Source organism: Cupressus sempervirens, chromosome 3, assembly GCF_028749045.1.
Source record: "Cupressus sempervirens isolate cs-2001-9-10 chromosome 3, ASM2874904v1, whole genome shotgun sequence".
Lineage (NCBI taxonomy): Eukaryota > Viridiplantae > Streptophyta > Pinopsida > Cupressales > Cupressaceae > Cupressus > Cupressus sempervirens.
The window spans coordinates 1072332179-1072342606 of record NC_143120.1 but is presented as its reverse complement, the minus strand read 5'-3'; the positions used below and the strand labels follow the sequence as shown (position 1 = coordinate 1072342606).

The 10428-nt window shown below is 39.7% G+C and overlaps 1 pseudogene; it reads left to right on the top strand.

The window, feature by feature from the left end:
* Positions 1-5770: 5770 nt before the first annotated feature.
* Positions 5771-9884, top strand: LOC149570460 (chaperone protein ClpB1-like; annotated as a pseudogene).
* The last annotated feature ends 544 nt before the right edge of the window (positions 9885-10428 follow it).

Sequence of the window (10428 nt, the reverse complement as noted above, 5' to 3'; positions counted from 1 at the left end):
TCTTGAGTGCAATCGCTCTTTGGTTCAGAAACCCAAGATGGCTTTGGTCATTAAAAAAGATGAGTGGACAATGGTTGTCAAGAAAGGCAAGGGCGCTACTAAGCCAAGCCCCATTTCTCAAGAACCCAACCGTCCTAGCTCCAATGCAGCTCCTCTTATGCCCATGGCACTTGAGGTTCTCATGGTTGTGTTACCATCTATTTCAAACCCTACGTCATAGGGAACAAAACAACCAGAGGTCCAAGTTGCTTGGGTTTATGTGCCTCCTCAAGCAGCTTCTATGATTTCTTCTTAGTCTCTTCATCGCTCTCATAGCCCTGAAGGCTAGAATGTAGTTTCTATCACTGGGGATAAACAAAGAGCCATCACTTTGGGTGACCCCTAATTTGAATCCTCTGCTTTCTTGCATAAAAAATTTTCCTTGCTTGGGGATGAGAAGAATATGCAAGCTATTTTATAATGAATTTCCTCTCCTGGAATGAGCAGGGGCTAATAGACCTCCCTAGAAATTATTCAATTCATGATACCAAGCATAGGCTTGGCAATATTGATGTTTTGTGCCTGCAAGAAGTCAAAATTTTTAGGTTTCTTCTCAACTCAGCCTAATGTGTAATATGGCCAGATGTTGTTAGTCTTGTTGCGGTGTAGTCACTCTCCTCTTCCCTCAGCTTTTTCCTTTTGTTATTTCCCATGGTTCTGGCCTCATGTAGATAGTTGTTTGGATTTTTTTGTGATTTCAAAATCATTCTTTTGGCATTGTCAATGTTTATGCCCCTAATGATGTAGTTGAGCACTCATAGTTGTGGAGGTGGCTAGCTGATTCTTTACCCCTACCACCTAGATATTCTATGGATATTTTAATATGGTTGACCTAGCTATTGATAAAGTGGGCCTTCTGCCTTTTTGAAGATCAGTTGGAGAGCGAGAAAGCTGGTTTTACATGTAGAAAAAGTTGGGTCTTTTTTATCCCAATGTTCATTGTCATCGGACTGATGGCGTCTAGTACACATGGTCCAACTTTCAAAAGGGGTCTAATAGGGTTCTTAAAAGGTTGGATCATACTATGATTTCTACTCAGTCCTTTTTTTCCTTTTCTCAAACGAGTCTGCTACTTGTCACTCCACTCCCTGATGTGACTCTTTCTAACCATTTTTCCATCCACTTCTCCATTAGTTGGCATTCTACCCCTCCTCGTAATTGTAAAACTCAGTTTTACCTTAATACTTCAGTATTGTCACATCTACCCACCACCGCTCATATTTTACAAACTTGGAATCTTGAACCTAGGCCCTATTCCTCCTCTAGGTGGATTCAATGGTGGAATGACACCATCATCCATACTACGAGGTTTCTTCGCATTTATGGGAGGTAGTTGGCCACTTACCACAAGAGATCCTATGAGGCCACTTCCAAAGATCTTTGTATGGCCACTAAAGCTCTAGCCATGAATCCATTTAACATGGATCCCCAAGTTCGGCTTGCCAACCTTCACCACTAGAACTAGGTTGCAGACAATTATACTACCGAAGGAGCTCAACTCAAGGGCTGCCTTCACTGGCTGGAGGTTGGAGATCAAGCTTCCAAGGAATTTTTTAATGCATTGAGGGCTCACCATTTTGCAGTGGGGATCAAATGCATTTGGGAGGGTCAACACTCCTTTTGTGAGCTTCTTGAGATTATCCAAGCTTTCGTTCGCCACTACGAAAAATTTTTCACGGTGCAGGGTCCTTCGAAAGCTCGAAATCAAGCCTTGCAGGCTTGTTTGGATGCCACTCCTAAAAGACTCGCTCCAGAATAATATGCATTCTGTGAGCAGAAGCTCACTTTAGCAGACCTCAAGAAAGTTCTCTTCTCCATGGTAGACGATAAGACCCTTGGTTGTGATGGTTTCCCTTGTGAATTTTACAAAACCTTTTGAGATGAGATTGGACTAGACTTGCATAATGTTTATCTTGAAGCCTACAATTCTTGCTCTCTAGGAAATATTATTAATAAGGGGAATGTCAAATTCATACCTAAGGCAGGTGACCCTAAAGATATCTGCAATTGGGGGCCCATCACTTTGTTGAATGTCTCTTACAAGATCATTGCCAAGGCTCTCTCTCTCAAAATCCGTCATCTTCTTCCTCAAATTATTTGCCCTAAACAAATGGGTTTTATCAAATCTTGTTATATCTTGGATAATATAATTGTTGTGTGGGAAGGGATGGAATGCACTTGACATTCCAAGCAACATGCCATCTTTCTCACGATTGATTTTTCCAAAGCCTATGACAAGATTGAGTGGCCTTTCATCCTTGCAATGCTTCAGGTGCTTGGGTTTAGCCTTACTTTTCTACAGTAAGTCTAGATGCTTTTTGGGGATGCCTCTACTTGCATCTCCATTAATGGCTACTAGTCTCAAGCCTTTAGGCTTTATCATTCAATTCGTCAAGGCTTCCTACTGACACCATCTTTATATGCTTTGCCGATCAAAGGTTTTGGGTATTGCTCGCAAATGCCATCTCACAAAGGAGGGTTTGTGGTATTTCCCTTCCAGATTCCCTTAATTAGCTTGTGAATGGCCATTTCGCAGATGACTCCTTCCTCACTCTCATTGAGGATGAAGAGAATTTTGCCTCCGCTTTGCAATGTCTTGACACATTCTGTCTTGCTTCAGGGTCTGTTATTCAATGACACAAAACCCTTTGCTACAGACAGTCTTCCCTTCCCTGTCTTGCTTGGCTTGGGCAATATCAATGGAAATGGGTTCAACATGGCAAAGTTTTTCATTTTTTGGGCATCCCTTTTTCCTTCCAAGCCTCAATTGCCGAGCTTTGGAATGCAGTTCTTGCAAGAATATAGAAGAAGCTGGAGTATTGGATCACCAAACCTCTCTCCCTTGTAGGAAAATTCTAGATTTGTTCCAGAGCGTTGGTCGCCACCCATGTGTACTATTCCTCCTATTGGGCTCCTTCAAAGGCCTCTTATCTCAAACTTGAGTGCCTATTATGTGATTTCCTCTGGGTGTCAGATGCTTCTCACCAGGGCTTTCATAGAGTTTCCTGGGATTTCTGCTATCTTCCCAAAGAATTTGGTGGCCTAGGCTTGATGTCCACCCAGAAGCAAGGTACTTCTTTATGTGCCAAATGGGTGATTCGAGCTCTTTTAAAAAATGAAGCTTGGAAGATTTTGTTAAGACATTGCATTTCTTCAGGCTTTCCAGTTTGCCGACCAGCCTGGAAGGGGATTGGTTTTCAGACCCTTCTTGTCACCACTGAACCTATCCAGATTCAGGGCACTTTTGTTTCCAAGAGTACTAGGAAAGCCTGGGAAGCAGTTAAGCCTTTGCTTCATTGGGTTGGTAATGGGTTCAAAGATGGGCTCTCCATGAACCAACACAATCTTTCGTGATCACCATTATTTTCTATCCAAGGTGTTCCCCTAGCTTAGGTGCATGGGGCTAGTGTTCTGTATTTTTTAAAATGTGGCATAAGAACCCCTAAAGATTTTTTCTCCAGATTTACTATGAGCTTACGGTCATGGGAGGATATGAAAGTGCAATTTTGGCTCACTCGTCCAGATTGATAGACTTTTTGATCTTGTAGTTTTTGCGATGCCTCCACATTTGTTACATAAAGTTGGCATTCACTCCTCCTACCCTTGGTGGAAAGATTGGAAGTGGTATCCAAACACCTCGGTAAATAGCTATAAGCCTAGGTTGGGCTACCGATGGCTGGTTCCTCACCTACCCATGGTTGAAGTTCTCAACCAATGATGGCATTTGCAATCTTCTCATCATACTTGGAGTCATAGGTTCGCCATTGTGTGGCAAGCCATTACTGAGCCTAAAATTGTGCATTTCGCCTGGTGTATTCTTTTCCAAGGCTTGCCTTTTGGCCCCTGACTGAGGCACCTGGGTGTTCCTGACGTCTGTTGCCCTTTTTGTGGTCAACTAGAGACTTTTTTGCACAAATTTTGGTTCTGTAGACAGGCTTAGTGTTACTGGTGATGGATCTATGATCTCTTTCGCCCCTTCCGCCTAGAACCTTTCTCTTGGCATATGGTTGTTTTGGGTGACAACACTTAGATTCCCTTCAAGTACTCCTAGATATGGCATGCTTTCAGATTGGAGATCTTATTTATCATTTGGAAAGATTGTAATGCAGTTGTTTATGCTAACAACACACTTGACATTAGTGTTGCTATGTATGCTAAAACATGTATTTATAACAATGCCATGTTGTAGATTCAAGTACAAATAAATAAAGTGGCTCTGGAGGTGGCTCACCTACAAGAGCTTCTGGCTCATTGGGGTAATGCACCCTAAATGGTAGCTCACGTTTTGTCAGATTTTGCCTTCGACGATCGTACTCCTCCTTACGGTCACCATTGAGGATAGAGTAGTTTTTCTCACTGCTCTCACATGCCTTGCTCTCAACCATACCACTCTCCTAACAATGGTGCTTTTGGTCGGCGCCGCTCTTCTAAAGGATCTAGTGGTCGACACCGCTCTACCTTGCATCCTCGAATGTCTAGCTCGGGTGGTCCCCAATGGCTCTTCCTGCTGCTCCTGCTACCGATTGGCCCTCTGCACACTCAGACCCCAAGTGGGTGTTTCCTTGGCTAGACTTAGCCATTTCTCCTCCCAGGCCTGAGGGAGAGAAAGATGAAAATAATGTTGTTGTTGTTGATGACGGATGGGCTCCCCTTGAGCTGTCTACTCACCCCACCCTTAGGTGGGCTCTGATGATAAAGATCCTCCTCCCTTAGCTGGTGTTGCGTTGTTAGATTGAGAATTTTTTATGTTTTCTAATTTTTTTTTTGATGAATAGTTGATATCTAGTCTTTGGCCGTATGAACTCGCGGGGTGATCCTATTTCCCCTGGCCCCTTTTTTTGTGAATATTTAACTTTATTGTATTTTTTCTAAAAATAAGGGACTAATCATAAAAAAGAAGTAACTTTCTATTTGTCCTTAGTTTTGATAAATATTATAGGCAAGAGGCTAACAATTTTTTAACATAAGTTAATAATAAAAATGGAAAATGACTTTTTAAAACTACTATTTAGATTTTTATTTTTCATAAATTAATAATAAAAATAGAAAATAGCTTTTTAAAATTAAAATTAATATTTTTATTAAAGAATTTTAATCAACTAATTGAAATTTTTTTTTGATAGGAACTAAAAATTAGTTTAAAAAAAAAAGAAAAAGTAACTTTCTATTTGTGCTTAGTTTTGATAAATAATATAGGCAAGAGGCTAACAATTTTTAGACATAAATTAATAATAAAAACAAAAAATGACTTTTTAAAAATACTATTTAGATTTTTATTTTTCATAAATTAATAATCAAAACAGAAAATGACTTTTAAAATTAAAATTAATATTTTTATTAAAGAATTTTAATCAACTAATTGAAAAAAACTTCTGGCGGGAACTAAAAATTAGTTTCAAATATATACACAAATAAACATTAATAGTTTTTTGAATGAAATTGAAAAATATACCAACTACCCTGGGACGAGTGAAAGTGCACAGTGCAAGAATAAACAATTTTGCCATTGGAGCGAGGGTTACATGCTCCAATTGTAACTCCAATTCTGAAATGCCCATAATTTTTGTAACCACTCATAAATATGCTCATAGCCAATTACAACCGCATGGGATGCTCCTCCATGGTGGGTCATAGAAATATGAAAATAGCAAGGAGAAGGAAATGCAACTATATAACAGATATTAGGAAGCATATCCAACGGGTGTGGTGTTGTGCAACAGCTTCATAGAATATGGATCCCCATATCATGTGCTCAAGAAAGACCAAGCGAGCTGTAGCGGCCAGTGTAGAGCTCACTTAAAAACATGGGCATGCACAAGTCACTCCCTTTCACCTGGGCCTTGCACTGATGGAGGATGATTTTGGGCTACTGAAACAAAGCATTTTGTCTTCTGTGCCCTTATCCGCCTCTTGTGGAGATGAATCACTGGAATCCGTTAGGAGAGTCCTGCGCCAGGACCTGGAGAGGTTGCCGACCTAGGGCTCTGCTCTTGACAACATTTTGCACAACAATGCTGTCAAAAATTGCATCGGACATGGTGAAGAAGTAGCGAAGACGAAGGAAGGCAGTATTCTGGCGGTGGAGCATCTGATTGTTGGTCTAATGCAGGACTCGCAGATTATTCAAGCATTCCAGGAAGCGGGCCTTAGTGCATCCAACATAAAAACCCTAATCGAGGAGCATAATGTGGTGCAGAGTATGTTCACTGATAACAATTTCCCTGCCCTGAAGTCCTACGGTCGCAACCTTGTAGAAGGGGCATTGGAGCTTGATCCAATAATTGGCAGAGATGAAGAAATAGATGGGATCATCAGAATTCTTTGCCGGAAGACAAAGCACAACCCTGTACTGATTGGAGAGGACGGTGTTGGCAAGACATCAGTGGTGGAGGGCTGGCTCAACGGATTGTCAAAGGAGATGTGCCAAGGTAAATTCTTTTCTGGCGTACTAGTTTTGCCTTTATATCAATTTTCATATAATAAAAAATTGATGGGCTTGGAGTATTGGATTAGGGTTTGACATTAAGTTGCAGTTCATGATTATGTACTTTGTGATTGATGGAATTTCTTCGGGATGGTGCAGTTATTTGGTGGAAGTTAGATTGATAGCATTGGACATGGGAGCATTAGTGGGTGGAGAGAAATGCAAAGGCGACTTTGAAGATCGTGTCAAGTCTGTATGCAAGGAGGTAGAAGAATTTCAAGGGAGATTAATATTGTTTATAGATAAATTACATTTGATTCTTCAAGCTTGTGAGTGATTTCCCATTTCTTTGTAATTTAGAACTGTTGTCAACATAAGTGGCTGACACGGAGATCGTTTTCAGGTCCAACTAGGGCTGCTAATTTATTTAAACAAATGTTTGCTCGTGGCCAACTACGATGTATAGGAGCGATTACATTTGAAGAGTATAAGAAATATGTAGAAAGGGATAGTACATTCAAGCGTCAATTCCTGCAGGTGTTCATGGCTGAACCCAGTGTGCCCGACACCATTAATATTTTGCGCAATTTGAGAGAAATGTTCGCAGGGCATCATGGTGTGAGGATCATGGACAGAGCATTAGTTGTTGCTGCCCAATTATCAAGTCGTCATATAACTGGTAAGTTTACAAATTTAATAGTCATATGATTGAATTGGGTCTGTTGTGGGGGCATTCTTAAACTCAATAAATGAGATTTGATCAGATGATTTTGTCAATTTATTGTTTTGATTTTAACTCCTCAGAAGTTTGATGAAAGCTTGAGACATTTGTTTTAGTTCAGCAGATTGCAGGCATCTTGTTGGCTTTGTAAGATTGCTTCATTATTGTTTGCTTGTTTGGACTCTGAACAGATCGACATCTTCCTGACAAAGCAATTGATCTGCTAGATGAAGCATGTGCGAATGTGAGAGTGCACTTAGATAGTAAACGTGAAGAAATTTATGAAAAGGAAATTACTCAACTAGAAGTTGAGCTGAATGCCCTTGAAAAGGAGAAAGACAAGGCTAGGCAGGTTGAGCAGGCGGAGGCTGGTACGAGATCTACCTTTCCTCTAAGCAGTTCTTTTATTTTTCTACTTTGCTTCAGGCTTATATTAGTAAGCATGAAGGAAATTTACTGTGGTTCGCACGGGGATTTTCCATGGAATTGAAGGTAAGTTGGTCCTTATTTTTTTATCAATGAAACATAAATAGAGACAGTTTATATTAATTAAAACCCATATCATCCTTTGTGGCCTTTTGCTTTAAATTCACCAATTTATATGATTTCCCCCCTTAACATTAACTCTATAGAGTGTTGTACCCTTAAACCCCTTGTTTTGCATCTAGCAATCTAAACTTTGATTGGTTCTTCAAAGCACTGATGATTTTACATTATACAAACTCAATCAATCTCCAAGATAAACATTTGACCTTGTATGGCAACTTCAAATTTCAGTGACTTCCCTCGGTTTGGGAGCCTCCTTTCTTCAGCAACATTCACTTTAGTTTTACAAATATTCAAATTTATTTTCAAACATAACTGTCTTTTTCGAGTATATTTCTATACTTGTGCTTTCTATTTTTCAAACTATCTGATCCTCCAACAGTCGTGGCTGTATCGACTGTATTACAATTTGACTTCAACTTCTTTGCAGTCACTTTACAAACCTACTCTTTCTGAGACTTCAATAACTCCAGCTAAACACCAATTCTTTTAAATAGCTTTATGTCTGTAGACAAACTATGGATGAACAACTCTTTATTTTCTGGCAAAGAACCTCCTTCAACACTGCTGATCTTGCTACTCTCCAGGATCTTCATGCTTGAAATATGACACAGTGGCTCAGCTGCTGCTGTGTAATCTTCAGACACCTTAAAAGTACAATTCCATTTGTCTCCTGAATGGGTAATGATGAATTTCTCAAATTAGCAACTAAAAATGCAGAAAGAGAAATAGAAACAGTTTGTATTAATCAAAAGAAACTATACGAATGTTATCATCTGAGCTCTAACTCTTTCTCACACTATTCACAACAGATAGCTTTTAGCTTAAATCACCTGACAGCTCTACTGAGCTGGAGCTGGATAGATAGCTTAACATCTATAGAGGAGAAAAATCAAACATAAAATAATGTATTTCTTGCTACCCAAGAACATTCAAGATGGGACAGTGACAGGTTGAAGAGTACATTCAAATCCATTAAAATCTTACGCAAGATCTTCCAACAAGACTTGTCTTTAATGCTGGAGATATGTTTACCATACGGAGGATATGATCAGAGATAGTTGGGATTATAGTTTCCAACACAATAAGAGATTAAGATGATCCCTGTTAAAATTAAATTCTAAAGAGAGAGAATTGTGCCGGTGGAAGCAATAGAGTAAAGAATGGATGTGTACCCTACAGGAGGTAGAAGGCGTGATGAATGTGGCGAGATTTCCCAATTTTAGATATGGAGCACTTCAAGAGATAGATGCATCAATCGCTTGTTATGAAACTAACTCTGGAAAATTTAACGACAACAGACATTGTAGGGCCTGATCAAATTGCAGAGGTATGTGTAATGTGAGAATTTTTCTATTGATAACTTTAGTGCTTGTAATTGTAGGCATTAGTTAAAGTTCATGGTGGTACTTATAATTTTCATGTAATAAGATAACAGAAAGTGAATCTGTACTGACAGGACCATCATTACACAATCTCAATGATATATTAATATAGTTTACTGATCAATGCAGGTGATGAGTCGTTGGACTGGTATTCCTGCCACCAGGCTTGCCTAGGATGATAAGGATCGACTGTTAGGCTTGGCTCAAAGGTTTCATAAAAGAGTTGTTGGGCAAAACACAGCAGTTAAGACAGTTGCAGAGGCTGTGCTTAGATCAAAGGCAGGACTTGGGAGACTACATCAACCTATTGGGGTCTTTCTGTTCTTGGGGCCCAGTGGAGTTGGTAAAACAGAGCTTGCAAAGGCTCTTGCAGAACAACTGTTTGACGATGAGAACTCCCTAGTCCGGATTGATTTGTCTGAATACATGAAGCCTCATTCAGTTTCAAGGCTCATCGGTGCTTCATCGGGGTATATAGGGTTCTTATTAAATCTTCTTACTCCAGTTGTTATGAATAAAAAGCATTCAATATTTAAGCTCAGTTCTAATGAATTATTGCAGATATCGCAGTTATGAAGAAGGTGGGCAACTGACTGAAGCAGTTAGAAGACGATCTTATAGTGTGGTTCTATTTGATGAAGTTGAGAAGGCACATGTATCGGTACTCCACATCTTACTTCAGATGCTTGATGGTGCTAGATTGATGGATGGACATGGCCGTACAGTTAACTTTTCAAACACAGTCATTATAATGACTTCCACTGCTTGAGCAATGTACTTGCAAGACGACCAAGACCAAGCAACTATTGAAGTATGAACAGTTGAGAAATGACCTCATTTTGTTTCAACTTTCTTTTATGCTCGAGTAAAAGCTCATGTGGTGCTGAATTGTAGGTCAGAAAGCGCTTGAGGCCAGAACTATTAAGTAGGCTTGATGAGATACCTGTCTTTGGTCCTCTTGAAAATGAGGAATGGAGAAAAGTTGCAAGATTGCAGATAAAAGATGTAGCTATGCGGTTTGCAGAGAGGTGAGTTACTTTGACAGTCACTGATGCAGCTTTAGATCATTCCGTTAAGGAGACCTATGATCCTGTAAGTCTTTTTTATTGTTGTTGTTATTGGAGCCGTGGTCAGTTATACTAATCAGTCACAAATTGCAGGCTTTAGTACACAATTTTGGTAACAACAATATTAAAATTGCGCAGACTTCACTTTGGATTTAATTATCTGTTGACTGCATTTATATTTTGGGTATTGCAGGCTTATGGCGTAGACGCTTAAGGCGCTGGTTGGAAAAGGAAGTAGTGAACCAA